Source organism: Eublepharis macularius, chromosome 8, assembly GCF_028583425.1.
Source record: "Eublepharis macularius isolate TG4126 chromosome 8, MPM_Emac_v1.0, whole genome shotgun sequence".
In the NCBI taxonomy this organism is placed as follows: domain Eukaryota; kingdom Metazoa; phylum Chordata; class Lepidosauria; order Squamata; family Eublepharidae; genus Eublepharis; species Eublepharis macularius.
Window position 1 is genome coordinate 32,892,956 of NC_072797.1, and position 17,511 is coordinate 32,910,466.

Genomic DNA, 17,511 nt, shown 5'->3' on the forward strand with positions numbered 1-17,511 from the left:
CACCTGCCTTCATTAGAACCCTCTTCAGTAAAAGTTCCATTGAAGTTCCATTGATAACAATCTTTAATTAATTATATCAAAAACCACCGAAAGCACAAAAAGGTAGAAATAGGCAAACCTCAAATTCGGCTCACTTTATTAACATTTTTGTTTGAATTATTATGAGACACTGTAACAGGACTGGTTTGGAATTGTTATTGTAGTACAGTGCCTTTTACATTGATTTCAAAGGGAAGTGCACTCCAACTGTAACTGATTTGCCCCCAAGTAACAGGGGCAAAGGAGCTCACCAAAGGGCGCATTGCTTCCAAATTCTAGGTAAATGGGAGAAGAGATCCCATCTCACTTGATGTCTGGGCAGGCAGAAAAAATGCTTCAAATAGACAGCTGCCCAGCATTGCAAAGTAAGGCAGAAAGGGGAGAAGCAGAATTTGCCTCCCTTCAGCAGAACAGTCCACTTTTGCAATTTGAAAAACAGAGCCATTCCTCCCTGGCCTTACATGGGACTAGGATGACTCACGCATAACTGGTTTTCCTGGGTCATTGGCTTTTTTGGCTTTTTTCATGCATTGTGAAGAGTAGAAACTTTAGCTTCTACTGTACAAAGCAGGCGACCTGCCTATGGGGGGGGGGGGAAATAGAAAAATTACATTGGATCTCCAGCTCTTTCACTGCTCTCCCACAGTGGCATGGCAGCCCTTCTACTTTAAAGATGATGCAAGCAAAGACTTTGCCTCTTTACTAAAAGTGGCAGATGACATGCTTGGGGGAGAGAAAATTGAACAAGGTCGAAACAACTGCTTCTATCCTACTTTAACTTGAGCCACTAGGTACAAGCAAAGCATTTGCTCACCTCATAATGGGGCTAACACCCAATACCTGGAATGGCTATTTTGGGGAGCAGTACCGCAAGTATAGAATGAGATTCCTCCCCAAACCAATGAGCCAACAACACAACTGGGAAACATTTTGCACACAAGTGCCCATCAAGGATGAAGATGTGGAGTGCGAATATCGGCTAAGTGTTCTGGTTGGACTGCCAGTCAGACACATGGGTGGAATAAACATATTGTAAATAAATAACAAATCTGCTGAGTCACTCTTTCCCACTAGGGTTCAGCAAGAGTCTCGTAATACCTATAAGTATCTGAAGAAGTGACTCATGAAAGCTCATACCCTGCCATAAATTTTGTTAGTCTAATAGATGCTACTGTACTCTTGCTCTTTTCTACTGCTACAGACAGACTAACACGGCTACCCATCTTGATCTATCTCCACTAGGGCTCCCAACTCTGGATTGGGCAATTCCTGGAGATTTGGGGGTGGAGCATGGGGAGGGTGGGGCTCGGGTTGGGGAAGGAGCTCAGCAGGCTAATGCCATAGAGTTCACTCCCCAAAGCTGCCATTTCCTCCAGGGGAACTGATCTCTGTAGTCTAGAGATCAGTTGTAAATCCGGGAGATTTCCAGGACCCATCTGGAGATTGGCCACCCTATTTCTCACTGACGCCTCTCCACTACCCCTTACTACACCAGGCAATGAATATATAAAAGACACCATGAAAAAATGGAAACCGAAAGCAGAGCACAGGAGCCGTTATTACAGTGCCTGAAAAATGACCAGATCTGCCTTAGTTCAGATCTAAGTCAGAGGAAATTTCATTCAGATTCGTTATCCTTGTAAAGTTAAAATCTTTGAATTGTGTTTGAATTGGATTTTGTTTAGTTGTGTTCTGTACACATCTTTACTAAAAAAGGATTGGTGTGGTACAAAATTCCGGCCAATCACCCTAAGCACAGTTATAGGTCAACTTGTCTCAGTACCACACCCACATGATTAGCTACTAACATGGATCTAGGAAGTTGACAGGATGTAGCTATGATTAGATCGGCAATGTAGCAATCCAGTCAACACAATCTTGCCCTAAAATGGAAGGATCCACGACACTGAAACGATGTCTTCACCAACATTCTGGCAAGTATTTTCCTATAAACATTTGTGCAATATCACTGGAGACAAATAAAGACGCCAAGAAATGTCTTAACATATTTAAGGACTCAGACCATCAAAATCTTCATCAATAAGTAAGATAAATAAAAAAACTTTACAAAAATAAACAAGCAACTTTCTTGGACAATGATGCCCCAATGTTCTAAGTGTTCATGCATGACTTTAATTACTGGATATAGATAGAATGCTGCAGGGCTTTTTTCTGGGAAAAGAGGTGGTAGAACTCAGTGGGTTGCCCTCGGAGAAAATGGTCACATGACTGGTGTCCCCGCCCCCTGATCTCCAGACAGAGGGGAGTTTAGATTGCCCTCTGCGCCGCTGGAGTGGAGCGGAGGGCAATCTAAGCTTCCCTCTGTCTGGAGACCAGGGGGCGGGGCCACCAGCCATGTGACCATTTTCAAGAGGTTCCGGAACTCCGTTCCACCACGTTCCAGCTGAAAAAAACCCTTGGAATGCTGTAAAATGTTAAGAGGCTCCTGATGAACTACAACAATCTGACATAAACAAAAATATCAGTTTTAAAAGTTGGGAGGAGTAAAGGAAAGGGGAGAACCACTGTCACCAATTAACCACTCAACCCAGTTGAGACCCAATCCCAGTTATCAATTGTCAACATCCTGGAAGCGGCAGACCTTTTGTCTCAGGGTTGCCAGCTCTGATGTAGGAAAACAGCAGCAGCAATAGCTGTAGTAGCAGGAACCTTGGGAAGAGGACTAGAAATTCAGGCCTGGAAGAGAGGCATCACCCTGAGATCATCAGTTTATATTTATTTATTTAGATATCTATACACTGCTTTCCCTCCCCAATGGGGCCAGAAAGCGGCTTGCAACTTTGTTCACCCCTCCTCCATGCCCCTATGCAAGAGGCATATCTTCCATTTCCTGCTTTCTCCTACATGTGGGGTTCAGTATGATATATCCAAGATCCTCAGTGAAGGCTATGGAACATCCTCTCTCACAGACACCAGGAATGGGATATCCCCCTCCCCACTATAAACCTGGACCGTGTAGCTTTGCACTCAGTATACATAAGGGCTGGATCCTCCCCTTGTTGTTGCCATATATGTGGCCAAGAAACAGATCATCTCCAAAGGAAATTGATTTAGATTAATAATTCAGCAGTCACATCGATCTTGTCTTTGCATGGAGTAAATATTCACGACTGAATAATATAAATTTAGAAACTACCACCACTGACTTATTAAATGCCGTCACCTTGGAACTCACAGATAATCAGATAAAGTTCTAAATGGTTTTTCATTTCTAGGTTTCACAAACTGCCAGTTCAATGAGGAGTGTTCTTTTGCATGTCCTATAATGCTTATTTTAAACATCACTGAACATGCTCATCAGTAAAAGCATGCCTGAGTATAATGTAGAGAGGCAGGGAGGAGCCACTCAGTCACACAAGGGAGGGATCCCTTAAGGGCCTTATTTCCATTTACTGTCAGGAAAGAATGTATTTCTTCCTCCTTTCCTTCACTGAGTGACCTTCTTAGGTCATATTTTATCCCACTTCATTTTTGGAATTTCAAAAATGAACACATGAACAAAAGAGAAGCGATTAACACAGGCTTCTACTTTTGAAAAATATACAATGCAAAATTACCATACTGAACTGTTAAAGTCAGGGACACAGTAAGAGCCGTTGGTTACTTTTTCCCTTTTGTCAAAGATAGATAGGAAGACAGAATATAAACAAGGAGTCAAACCAAAGCTGATCTGAACCTTAATATTTTTGAGCTAAAACAGAAATCTAAAACAAATTTAGCACAATATTGGCCACAAACAGAAAGAATCACAACTACGTAAAACTCATGTCTGGGAGGATTTTGACTTTTTTTCCCCTCTCGGTTTATGTACTCTGTCATTTTAGAGGACTAGGAAGTATCAATTCTGCTACTATGGTATAACACACTTTAATTAAACAGCACCAATTAAAATGTGTTACACTTTGACTATTAAAAGTTGTTTTTTAAATTTTATATATATAATCTAATTTGTTACAACCGTCAGTCATAAGCCCTCATTGTGTGTATGTGTGCATTAATACACACACTGAGGGCTTATGCACAACAAATTAGATCATTAAGTTGAGCCACCCCATCAGCTGGAAATGATACAGAGATAGGAAGAACCCATTTCTGAACTTTCTGGTCCTGATCCAGAACTAAGTCCGTTACAGCTAAACCAACTCCTGAACTCCTAGCACTAATAAAACTAACCAACGAAACAAAAATTAATTAGAATATCCAAATAAATAGATACAGGATTTCAGAACTACCCCAGCTTTGAACACCAGAGTAGACAGCTATTTTAGACAGTTACAGCTGCTGCAACCCTTTTGACTTTTTAATGTTCATATTTAATTCAGAAGGTCATTGTCTGTAAAATACCACTGCTCCATCTCACAAATAATTCAGAAAGTGACAGACGTACCAGTGTCAAGTTCAATAAAATCTATGGACACATAAGAGACTAGGTGCAGGAAGCTGAGAGTGAAGTACTTTTCAAGATTGTGTAGGCATCATTCTGGCCTTTATGGCCACACGTTGTTTATGTTCTGAGCCTATATAAAAGGTGTCATTCAACAAAAAGAGATCATAAAATTCCAGTATTACTTAACATTTAAAACAATACAAAAGAAAAAGCCATCATGGGACAAAACAAGGCAGCCACTTTAGGTTATTATTGGCAGAAAGAGTTCTGTTCTATGGGGCACAATCTCCTGGGAAGTTCTCTTGCACGAGCCCTGCTGAAGTGCATAATAGCACCGTGTATCATATCAGAAAGGGCGGTGTACTCTACAAATCAGCCACAGGACTGAGTGCTATAAACTGTAACACAGCCATGAAATTTAATTTAATTTAGATAGTTATACTCTGCTTGTTCACCCCAATGGGATTCCGAAGTGGCTTATAATGACAGCATTCTAACATCCTCCATTTTATCTTCACATCAGACTCCCTGTGAGGTAGGGCAAGATATGTGACTGGACCAAGTATGCATCCCTGGAAGAGTGGGAATTCCAACCTGGGTCTACTAGTCCCTAGTCCAACACTCTACTTCGCCATACCAGGGCTGTCAACAGTCCTGTCCCATCAACACAGGTATGATGTATGGAAATAGGCAGTTGAAACTAGAGGTGGGCATGAACAGCAATACAAACAAAAAAAAGCCACAAACAGTCCAATCTGCTGTTCGTGAACAAGCTGTTCGTGAGGCCCTATTCTAAATGAACAGGTGGTCATTGCGAGCCTCGTTCGTTGCTGTTCGTCTTGCTGTTCATCAAGCCAGACAGTCTGGCACCTGCAATCAATCCCCTTGGCAACTTAGGCAGAGATTGTCTGAACTCTGTCTGAACTCCTGCTGATGCCCTGGAAACCCCAATTTAAGCCCAATTTAGCTTGATAGGCAGGTCTTCCTTTCAAGTGTGGAGCTCCAAATTTGTCACAAGGGAACAAAGATCAGGGGGGAGGGGGCTCCCAGCTCTGGTTTTGGAGAGGGAGAGACAGCTGCTATTGGCATTTTGATAAAGAGAGTGCATTGGAGCTTGAATTTTCTTTGTGTGTGGTGGGATAGGGATCTACCCCTTCAAATTCCAGGGCTGCTGCCAGGCTCTGGGCCAAGCTATTATTTATTATTGGTATCTTTCCTGCTGCCTGCTCAGGTAAGGTTTCTGGGAGTGGTGCAGTAGGGATATACCCCTTCAAGTTCCAGGGCTGCTGCCAGGCTCTGGAGCCAAGCTATTATTTATTACTGGTACCTTTCCTGCTGCCTGCTCAGGTCAGGTTTCTGGGAGTGGTGCAGTAGGGATCTTGACTTGGATGATGGCTGGAGGAGAGCCTGCTGGCCCCCATGAACAGCCAACCACGAACATGTTCGTGAACAGGGCCATGTTCATGGTTGTTCGTGAGTCCCTGTTTGTGGATGGCAACGAACAACAAACATCATGTTCATTTTTTTTTTCTGTTCGTGCCCATCTCTAGTTGAAACTTTTCCTGACATGGAGGCTAACAAGCAGTTGGCACCCCTTTCAAATGTTTAAAGTATAAAACATCTACTGAACATGCAGTAAATGGTCAAATAGGGTAACTACCTATTTTATGTATAACTTTTCTGCAATTATCGATTTACACAGTTATGTTCCTACCCTTCTTTGTCCAGACAACACATTAGTACTTTCACTGAATGCACTGCGTTTGTACAAACTATCTATTCTCTTTAAACATTTAGCCATATAATGAAACAGATGGTCAACTAGACATTCTTCAGACAAAACCAAAAGGCAGAGAGAAATGACATTATTAGTAAGGGGGAAAGCCAAAAAAGGGTATTTACATACCCTTTGAACCCACAGCCACATACAATCCCAATATCAAATTTAGGACCAAATTAGACAATGTAGTAATTTTTAGTGTGTGTGGGAGGGACCAACTTGGTTCAGGGTCATGGCATGGGGAGATAAGAGGGTTTACTTGCTCCTTGCAAGTGTCATTTTCCTGACCTTATACAATATAGTAGAACACCTATTTGCCCTGTTCAAGGTTATGGGGAAACTTTCACACTGCTGTATGTTACTTCTATGATCTAAGCAATGAGGTGTTGGGGAGGGAGGAAACTGAAGCATTTGAAATTGGGGACATGGCACAAGACAGAAGCACTGAACCCTCACCCATACAATGGGCCCAATTTGAATTAGGGGGCAGAGTACAGATGCACGTTTGAGAGATCCAGTCGTAGATTAGCCAGCATCTTATCTAGTTTGACCCTTTATTTCAGATTTTGGAATGTGTTTGTGTGTGCATTTGCATGCCACGTGTGTGCTGAGGGTATATACTATTAGTACTTCATGAATAAAATAATTTTTCTCACTTTAGTCTATTTAGAAACCAGCCATACATAAACTGACTCTTTTTGCCTACCCCATTTCATTGTCTGGCACTGTATTCAAGAGTTCCAGCTTAATCTTCAGTAAAATCACAACATGCTAGGCTTGTGAGATCAGATTTCCCTTTTGCAAACTGATCATGCAAATGCTAGATCTACTCAAGTATGATATGGTCAACTAAAGCATTTTTAGTTGATTGACTGCTGTTGGCAATTTTCAGTCACTCACTGCCTTTTAAAAAAACTGGCATAGCCCTGATTTGGCAACTTGTTTTCCTAGAGAGTCACATTAATAAGGTAGTATTAGGTTAATACTACAGGGGTGCCACAGGGGTGCTAACCAAAACCTGTTTTCTGGAAGGCTAGATAACATCATGCAGGAAGACAGGTTTGGCCCAGGAGCCACCAGTCTCTGACACTGAACATGAAGTAAGATTGCTACTTCTCTTTTAACTTGTAAGCAGTGGAGATTGGCTCTTTAATATTACTGGTGAGCTGCTACCCCAGAAGGCTACTGGCAGCTAGAGGCAAGTTGGGCTGAATCTCATCAATGCTGGCAGATCTCCAGAGGCTGCTTGGCTCAGACCTGGCCACTGGTGGTGACAACAGGCTTATGTTTGGTTTGGACCCAGCCAGCAGCAGCATGGGGAGGAGATAATGGGCAAACATATGCCCATTGCTGTCCTCACCGCAGTGGCTAGGGGTCCAAGTCTAGCAGCCCTATGGGGCTGCCAGCACTGCTTGGGTCACTTTGGTCAGCTTGCTTTCAGGTTGTTTTAACGTCCCAATCTGCTCCTGTTTTTCAGAATAGTCTTCCAAATATGGTTGGTCCGTAAGTAACGTTCCTTCTAATGGGGCTTGAGACCTGTAGAATGTATATCTCACCCATCATCTCAGCCATTTATTACTCAATGTGCAGTTACAACATAGCGATTTCTAGAAAATCAAACCCACAATGAATCTGTGTTAGGGCCGTCTGCCAGCCAGCTTGGAAGGAAAACTGTGAGGAGATTCGGTCACTCCACGATGAGAGAAAGGCCGTGGGCAAAACGAGGCAAACAGCAAGTTGAAGAACAAGGGATAATCTGGGCAAAGTCAAGTCACTAAAGTCCATGACATTTACAGGGGATGTCTGAGAAATGCTAGGTATCATAACTGCGTATTCAAGAAAATCTGATTTTACCAGTGATTGGAAATTTTGCCAGTTAACTGGGAGAGGGGGGAGACACACAGCAAAACAAACCAGGCCATTTCAGATAATTCCAAATCTTGAATAAAGGCAGGAATAATATAAACCAGGAAGGACAGTAAATATTTCAGATATCGGCTAAAAGTTCAACAATGATCTAAAATAAAAGAGAACAAGCACATGAAATAAAACAAGAACTGCATGTGCAATGAAGAGCTCCAAATGGAGCAAAGCACCACAAGCTGTAATGACACAGACTGTTTCAACCAGCCGTGTTGTGATATGAATACTATTCTAGGCTCCAATAATAAGGGTATTTATTTCCAAGAGTCTGGAAGTAGAAGTTTCACATAGGATTGTAAATGTCACTTTGGAGGTCATCCAAATCAGTTCAAAACTCTGCAGATTTGGTCTTGGATCTAAAGCTGCTCATGAAGCAAGTACTTACTAGATGTGCACTGCGAAGCCAAAATCAAAGTTCAGCAGAATTTTTGCTTTGAAGTCGAATCTGAAATGATGCCTCGTCTAAGTAGGGTTTTTCCCCCAAAAAGTAAACTGGTTAGTCTGTTATGGTATGTAATACAAAGCAGAGAACTATTTGTGCTAATAAGTAAATTAATCCCATACTTGCTGAGAGTCACCTCAGAAATTACATCTGTGTTTGTTGGATGGAGGGGATGGATCCCAGCAGCATCCTCTAGCATGATTCTCTGGCAGCAACAGAAGGGAGAGAGGAAGATCATCCTCATCAGAAATGATCATGAGGATGCAGCAGGAGGAGGTGATGTCTCAGTCGGTCATGTGAACGCATGGGGTTGTTGCCTGAGCACCATGCTGACATCAGAACCCTCTGCCCGCATACGAGGTGCTAGCCAATTAACAACCAACATTCACAGTGATGACTGAGACATTCCTTGCCTCTAAGGATGCCCTCCCAGCTGTTTCTGGTAAGGACTTCCCCCCACTGGTTATCCATTGAGAATCACCAGCAATTCCTGCCAGTGAACCATCTACCTGGCTATCTCTTACGTGTCCTGTGAGAAGCATCAGACGACCGACTTACCGAGCAGACTGTTTGCTGCCATGGGTGTGGAAGTGGGACAGAGCATGGCAGCCACCATGTTTTGACTCGCCCAGCATCCCCCCCCCCCCGGGCGAGCCAGCAGCCAATCAGTTCGTATCCCGGTTGCCCTATCAGAGGCGGCCGCGGACGAACAGCAGCGGGGTGAGGCTTGCCGCCAGACCTCAGGGAGGCAATTTTCCCTCTGGTCCAGTGGTTTGGTATTTAAGTAGCAGCCGCCCCATGCCTTCACACTCTGCTCCTGGCTGTGAAGTCCCACCCTCTTCTCCCTTATTTTGTTGTGTTTGTTTGCTTTCTTCATCACAACTTTATCTGGCGGTTGGCCATTGGATCGGATCTCTTTTGGGGAAGCCAGGGCCTGTGTGCCCAGGTTCCCCATTAAGGGGATTCCCGTAAGGAATCTCGGGAGTGAGTGATAGAGAAGCATGCCCAGGTCAGGGGCAGCCAGGGCATACCCACTCCCAGGTGGCAGGGGAATCATGCAGGGGTGTACACCCACATGATCTCCCCCTTTAATGCCATTCCTTGGTTCCCCCCTCAGTGGTGGTCTGAGGGGGAGGGGTCATTGGCTGGCAGGCAGGTCAGTTGATGTTTTGGGATCCAATCCACACGCATCGCCAATGCTCCTGACATGCTGTTTTCAATAAAGTTGTGGCCAATTTTCACTCCAGCCAAGCGTGTGGGTCTGAGTTTGACGCCTTGCCTCCTCCTTCTTCCTCACCCTCAGCAATAGGCTGCAATCATCTAGCCATTGAAGTGTGTGTATGTTGGAGGGGGAACAGTATGGATAAATAATGAGGGAGGAATTGTTGACAGTGGAAACTAGCCATGGAAAGGGAGAAAGGAACAGCTAGGAAGTAGTTTACCAGGAGCAATATGCACAGTTAACTAGTGCCCACCTAATTCTTCATTTCTTCTGACTTGCTGATCATGGTGTGTTGAGCTCTATCATGTAAAGGAGCACCCAACTCATCAGTTTTTCTTTCGAGAAGGACCTCCCCAACTGATTTCAACTATTTCCTTCTATCTGGGTGGCCTCCCCAAACCCTACAACTACATGCCAGTAATCTTATATTCCGGTATTACCTCTTTCACCCCAAACTTCCACTCTTCATCCATTCTTCCAACTTCAACTACTTGTCCAATAATTCTGCTTGGATGTCTCATAGTTGCCTCAAGATTGAAATTTTTATCTTTCTTATCATACCCTCCTCTCCTTTTACATTCTCCATATCTATTGACAATGACCTACTATCCAGATCAGGCAAAAAGTCTTGCCTTTGTTTTTAATGCTTCTCATTATTTTGCCCCCATATTCAATCTGCTTCTAAAATGATGTTGCTTCTCCCTTTACACTACTGCAAAAATATGGCTCTTTCACTACAACAGAGCCACTTGATTTGCATTCTGACAATTTCTTTGCTTGTCTGCACCTTCTTTCTCACTCCTTTAAATCTTTTGTTATCCCTCCCCTTTTCATACCCTGACCTGGATAGCCCGGATGAGCCTGATTTCGTCAGATCTCAGAAGCTAAGCAGGGTTGGCCTGGGTTAGTAATTGGATGGGAGACCTCCAACAAAGACCGGGGTTGCAGAGACAGGCAATGGCAAACCACCTCTGTTGGTCTCTTGCCATAAGAACCCCCATAAGTCAACTCTGACTTGAGAGCTCCACCCCCCACCCCTACCCCTTTGCATGAAACCTTTGGCACAACTCCTTAGTTCCCCTGCCCTATGGAAATTAAGCCTAAACACACAGACCTCACCTCCATGGTCCTCTCTTTAAATTGCTGCCTACCTACAGATTATAAATGCATCAGGTAAGGGCCTGTCTTTCTTGTTTTCTGTAAAGTGCCATGCATATTGATGGTGCCATATGATGATGATGATGATGACAATGACATTGACATCTCAAGCAAAGTAAGTTTGCAGTTCAATACCAGTTATTAAATGTGAAATGTATAATACAGTTCTCCAATGTTTGCATATGTATTAGTACAAGTCATTCTTTCAGATTCTAACTTACTTCGTCATTCTTTATCGTATGTTATACCCTGAATACCATTTTATTTAATTAATTTATTTATTATATAACAAAAGCAGCGTATAGTATCATTCTCCCCTCCTCCATTTTATCCCCCAACAACTACCATGTGACTGTCCTAAAGTCATCTAGTGAGCTTCCGCGGCAGAATGGGGATTCAAATTTTGATCTCCCTGATCCTAGTCCAACACTGTAACTACTATGCCATGTTGGCTATTACTCCTCTTTGCAAGATGAAGAACAGAGACTGATAAACTTACCCAAGGCCACCTGAGAGTCCTGCACAGACAGGACTTGAACAGAAATGTCTCTGATCCAAGCTCCACTCTTCATCACCCCTAACCAGTTAGAAGAAGTATTAATAAATAGCTATAGTTACTTCTGCTTTTAGGTATGGCAGGTATTATAAAATCCTAAAAATAATATGGAAAAAATCAGATGCCATTGCAAATTGTCTCCCAAAGGAAACCTGGAAACAATTACTCATTGACACCCTCAAGTTATAACAGAAAACACTGTTCCTCTGCTGGCAAGAAACAAAGATGCGGGGTCATTTTTACATTGTAAGAGTAATCTTGGCAGATACATCAGTCATAGGTAAAGCAAATTCCTTTTGAGTCAGCAAGGGCTTATTAAAACAACCATCTCCAAACATTTAGGACACAGTCCAGCCAATTCTACTGATTTCAATAAGAGACTTAAGTATGTGCTTAACATCCCTTCCATTAAAATCAATTGGATTTAAAGGTGTTACACTCTAGTTACATCTTATCCGACCTTTGGGACTTACTAGAATGACACCAGGATGAATACAATGATGAAGGTATCAGAAATTATCTTTCCCACTATACTGGCAGCTGATGTGGTACCCTGATCAGCCCAAGGGTGGTTTTCTTTAAAACTTTTTTGCCATTAGTCTACTGCCTGGTGTACTTTCATACTTGCCACTTCCTTCACAAATGGGGCACTTTCAGATGACAGTCAATGGGATCTAAGAGCTGCTGTGCCCAGTCAACAGCACCCCCCAGAAGTATCTGAGCAGTAGATGGGTACTCTAATGCTTGAATTCTCCCTCTCCCCATCCTGAGAAAACCCCGTACTTAGAAGATTGGCTTGATTCAGAGAAGATTCTCATCAAACCTTCTGCTGGACATGTTGTTATTGAAGAAGCAGGAAGCAGTTTTTTGGTTAACACATGACGGCATTCAAGCAAGTGATTTTCCCATCTGCAATCTAAAGTTGTGTGGCCCAGCAGACACATCCTATTGTGATGCTGATCATGCATTTTGCATCTCAGTGCACATTACACAGGCTTTCCCAAATGGCCTTATTAATTTAATTACATTTATATGCAGCAATTATTCCATCAGAGAAATCAAGGAGCCATACATTGCATTCCCTGGAGATCTACCATCCAGGCACTGACTAGACTCATACCTACTTCAGCAAAGTGGCTGGATTACAGGTCTTCTAGCTGCAGCCATAATCATATGGGGTTGGATCCAGCTATCTTTTTTGCTTACTCTTCCCCGTTTCACTTCCTTCTTACAAATCTTCTCCCATTTGGCTTTTGTCCATGCATGTCCCATGACCCCCAGTATAGCCATTTGCGATAGCCAAAGGGGAGGGGAGGTCTTCTCCCCTTCTCATCAATGAAAAAGCTGGTCGTATCCAACCAGTATTTCCAAGGCAACTACTGTGAGATGAAAGTGTGGATTATTTAATCCCAAATTCTGCAGAAATAGGTCACCAGGGTGCGCAACCTCAATGCTGTGAACTGATAAATGGATGGAGGAAGGAAGAAAAGTGGTGGTAGAAAGTGTATCAAGTCGTAGCTGAATTATTGGCGACTCCCCTGCTGGAGTTTTCAAGGCAAGAGACTAACAGAGGTGGTTTATCATTGCCTGCCTCTGCATAGCGACCCTGGTCTTCCTTGGAGGTCTCCCATCCAATTACAAATCAAGGCTCTCCCTGCTTAGCTTCCAATACCCAATGAAATAGGGCTTACCTGAACTATTTCAGTAAGGGCAAGGAAGAATAGAACAGGACAGAAAATGGGCTGCCACACTGGGAATTCCACATTGGCTACATACACAAGAAAGGGGAGTCATTGTGGTGTACTGGTTAGAATACTGGACTAGGACTTGAGAGACCCAAGCTTGAATCTCTCACTCAGTCATGAATAGAGATGGGCATGATCCCAAAAAAATTGCCGATCCAGCTGATCGTGGATCGGCGCCGGTGACGATCCCAACTAAACGATCCACACTGATCATCTCCCGTTCCCGATCCGTGAATCGTGGATCATGGAGGCCAAAGCGGGGCATGCTGCTATTCCCAGCTATGTGGGAAGGTGGGTGTTGGTGGTGACCACCAGGCCCGGCGGGCATGGGGAAATGGCGATGAGCCGCCTCCCATCAGGGGGCAGGGGGTCTGGCCGCTTGCCAGCGGCACCCCCCATGTGCCTGCCCGCCAGGCCAAAAAGGAGCGCGCTGGCAAGAAAAGAATGGTGGGTGATGCCGGCGGCATCTGTGTTTGTGTTTGGCCATCTGTGTTTGGCCATCAGAGCTGCCTATCAGGGTTTGCAGGGATGAGATTGGAGTGCCCATGGCTACAGAACACCCCCTTCCCCCTCCCTCCTCTGGGTGTCTTCTCCCAACTGGTAACTGCTTTGCTGCTCCGTGGTTGGAAGGAAGCCCTGCTGATCAAGGAAAGCTAGCTTCCATTCGGGTTTCCAGGACGACAGAAGGAGGGGAAACACAGCTCAGGCATTCCCCTGGCTCCGTTGCCAGGGGAATAGATTACTGGCGCCTGAGTGTCTGGCTTCCCGATCCAAGCACGATCCAGCCCCGATCCAGCCCCCCTCCCGATCGCTGGATCATTAGCCATGGCCGATCACGATCCGCTGAGTCACGATTGCGTGATCGCCATTATCGTGGGGTTTTTTAGATCGTAATGCGGATCATGCCCATCTCTAGTCATGAAGGTCACCTTAGACCAGCCACTCTTTCCCTCTCTTGGCCAAACCTACTTCACACAGTTGGTGTGAGAGAAGAGGAGGATCGTGTACTCTGCTCCAAGCTTCTTGGAAGGGGGGGGACAAAAATATAACAGACAGATAGGATTAAGACTCAAAGATAATGTCAGTGCTTATTTGAGGAGCAATTTACTGGAATATTATGAAAAAGATAGCCTTGCCTACTTTCTCACAAAGGAAGCAGGAAAACGCCTGCATTACATTGTACATAACTTGCCTCTTACAAGAAAGAATCAGACCAGACAGCAGATAACAATTGTTTACCCCAAATGACAACTGCTACACTTACTACTACTACTCAATGCCAGAAAAAAAATGAACCAGACCCTCTAGCAGATGCACTTAAAATTTTTCTCTAATACAGCTGCAAGCTTATCAGTTATTACTATTAAACTGTGCAAACTAGTAAAACAATGAACTGTGGAAGGCTGCTAATGAAAAAAGAGACAGCTTTGCTGTTTACATAATGCTAAGTGAAAAGAGGGGAAAGGGAAGGCGGTGGGGGGAGGTTGTTTTCTTTTTGGAACAGACAGTAACTCGAAGATACAGAGCACTGGTCTCTGCAACAGAGTGAAAGTATCTGTGACGTCAGTAGGGGGTTTTGCCTGAATGAGGTCTGACGACCGCAGTGTTTGGTCTGTGGTTCTCTAAGAGTTGCCCCTTTGTGCGTTTACACTGAAGAGCTGGCAACAGTTTACTATGAGGTTGCCAGCCGTACCATATCGTGCGCCTGACGTAATTCAGCTCCAAATCCAAATGCTTCTTTGCGATGTCATGCCAGAAGCATGACACTCATATACGAAAAGATGAGTGACTTAGCTTGATCTTCAATTAATTTTTACTTCTAGTGACGTTACTGTAGCCTTCGTGACTACTTTATGATGCCTCCCAGGGATAAACAGAGAGACCCATGAGAGAAAGATTGGCAGTTTAATATACAGATTTTTTTCCCAATGCAAGTACAGTGAGTAAAAAAACCCATTTTGTATATGCAATTTTATCAAAATTGTAGCAAAAAGTAGAATAAATCATATAGCTTAAAAATGTCTCTGAAAGGTTTCTATCATTGTGCCTCTGGAATATGCATCTACAAATGGTTTAAGTAAACATAATAGAAAGGCAGAGCATCTAGAAATAAATTAAGATCCGTGTAAATAGCAGAGAAGTTGCCCTTCATGACTAGAAGCTCTAAATTTCAACAATTGTTTAGGAAGAGTAAAGAATAACTTGTTGCTTCTAGAATGGGCCTCTTTCATGAAAAAAGAAGAAAAATACACTGTTCCCCCTCCCCTTTACCATTTTTAATGGAAAATTCACGAAACAGAAAATGTCTATATATTACACTACCACGGCCTGATTTCTCTTCATAACATCTGTCATAATTTAAGTCTATTAAATGCAAGAAAGGTTGTTAAAAAAAGAAATAGCCATTGGACACCACTACCATCTGTGTCCCTACAAAATGACAAGCTTGAAAGTTTTTCATGGAGCATCAAATGATCTTATGTAGCTCAAGAAAACTAAACAGTAATCCATCCCACCCCCACCCCCCAGCAGTAATAGGTACAGAAGGAAGAAAAGTGACAGGCTAACGCTTGAAACTCAAAATCTTTGGGATTAGCATGCAAAATTTATTAACATGCAGTAAAAATCAAAGCATTTGTGGAATGAGAGATTCTGGGCAGGGAGGAACACATTACCAAGCTGTTTCTGCTGTTCTTAAAGAGCTGGTAGATCGGGATCTTGGCTTCATAATAATACTCATCTTGCAAGTACAATCCCAAGTATTTTTAGCAGGGAAAGTTCAGTTGTCTTTATACAAGTCCCACACCACATATTCCATTTGGGAAAGAGGCTTGTTATAAAAATCCAGTCTTTGTCCACAGCATACTCCTTGCCACAACCCAGGATCTGCCAGATAAATCCTAAAACCACTGGAGCTCTTTTTGCTCACTCCTTGCTGCATTTACGCCAGCACTGTTTGGAAGTGACAGTGCTGTTCTCTTCTGCCTTGCATTGCCGGGGGGGAGGAACCGTATTTTGAATCTATTCTTCATCTAGGTCACATGGGAACCAAGGCAGCTGAAAGAGCCTCTTGATCGTTTTTTCTCTCTCGCAATCCTATAATAACAGGTTTAAAGGTCAGCCACATTCTAAAACGGTTGATGGGGCAGTAAACGGAAAATGTGAAGGTGAGGCAATGAAGCACCAGTAAGTATCCAGGGAAGCTTCATTTTCAGATGAGCAAAGATAAATGAGAGAGAATAGGGCTTAGTCTGTGCCCTTGTGTTTCAAAGCAAGCATGAAAATGTAGCTCTGCACTTTTTTCTAAACGTCTGCTCTCTCTCCCGCTCTCTCTGCCTCACCACTGCCAAAGAAAGAACAGAACGAAATCCATGTAATACCTTTTACGAGGACCAACCAAACGGACAGCAAAACATTGTGCAAACTTTTGATAGCAAAATGTTGTGCAAACCAGAATTCTTCACCAGGATGAACATTACAAAATTTTAAAAGATAGAGGGATGGGAAGCACATTTTTCACATCACGATGTTGTGTTTGGATTTTGCATGGTTCTGTGTGGCTGTTTACAACTTTTTTATACTTAAAGGAAGAACAGCCGTTCAATCACACCAAGTCCCAAAGCACTGCTAGAAACCTAAATGACATCTATCTGAAAACATTTGGACACCACAGGGGAGTCTCAGTATGAGAATATAGACAATTACTTCATTTACTTATTTAGTTCATTTACATCCTGCCCTCCTTCCAAAGGGCTCAAGGCAGGTAGCTGAAAAAGCCTGACCCTACAGGCCAAGCTAGATGTGACAGCTACCATGGATTTATCCTCATGGCTGCTGAGACCATTTTCACACCATGATGTTATGTGGATAAACTCATGGCAGCTGTCATGACTAACTTTATACAATGACTTCACAGCAGAACAAGGATTTGAACCCGCGTCTCTCAAATCCTAATCGAACACTCCAACTGCTACACCACGTGTCTCTCTCACACACATGCACAGAAACACAAGAGACAGACTTAGTGTTTCACATACAGAGACAGAGTTAACAGATCATATAGTATGGATAAGTTTTGTATTACCAGCTGCACAATCCTGAGTACATTTATTTGGACGTGGGACCTTTTGAGTTCAGTCTAAGTCATGTTTCCTACATGGGAGGAGCTGTACATACAATACTCTGTTCAAGAAGGCCAGGGCCTGTCCCTTTTGAACAGTCTGTCCAGCCAACCAATG

At 43.3% G+C, this 17,511-nt stretch overlaps 1 protein-coding gene across 8 annotated transcripts in view; it reads right to left on the reverse strand.

Annotated features, from left to right (window-relative positions):
• Positions 1-17,511, reverse strand: part of PDE4D (phosphodiesterase 4D) — a 741,318-nt gene that overhangs the window by 177,219 nt on the left and 546,588 nt on the right. The window contains exon 1 of one of the 8 annotated variants that reach the window (XM_054986997.1): positions 15,949-15,991. The exons of the other annotated variants lie outside the window; for them this stretch is intronic. The gene's annotated coding sequence lies outside the window, so the exon portion shown is untranslated. Of the gene's footprint in view, positions 1-15,948; positions 15,992-17,511 lie in introns of those variants that run through there. 8 annotated transcript variants of the gene reach the window in all.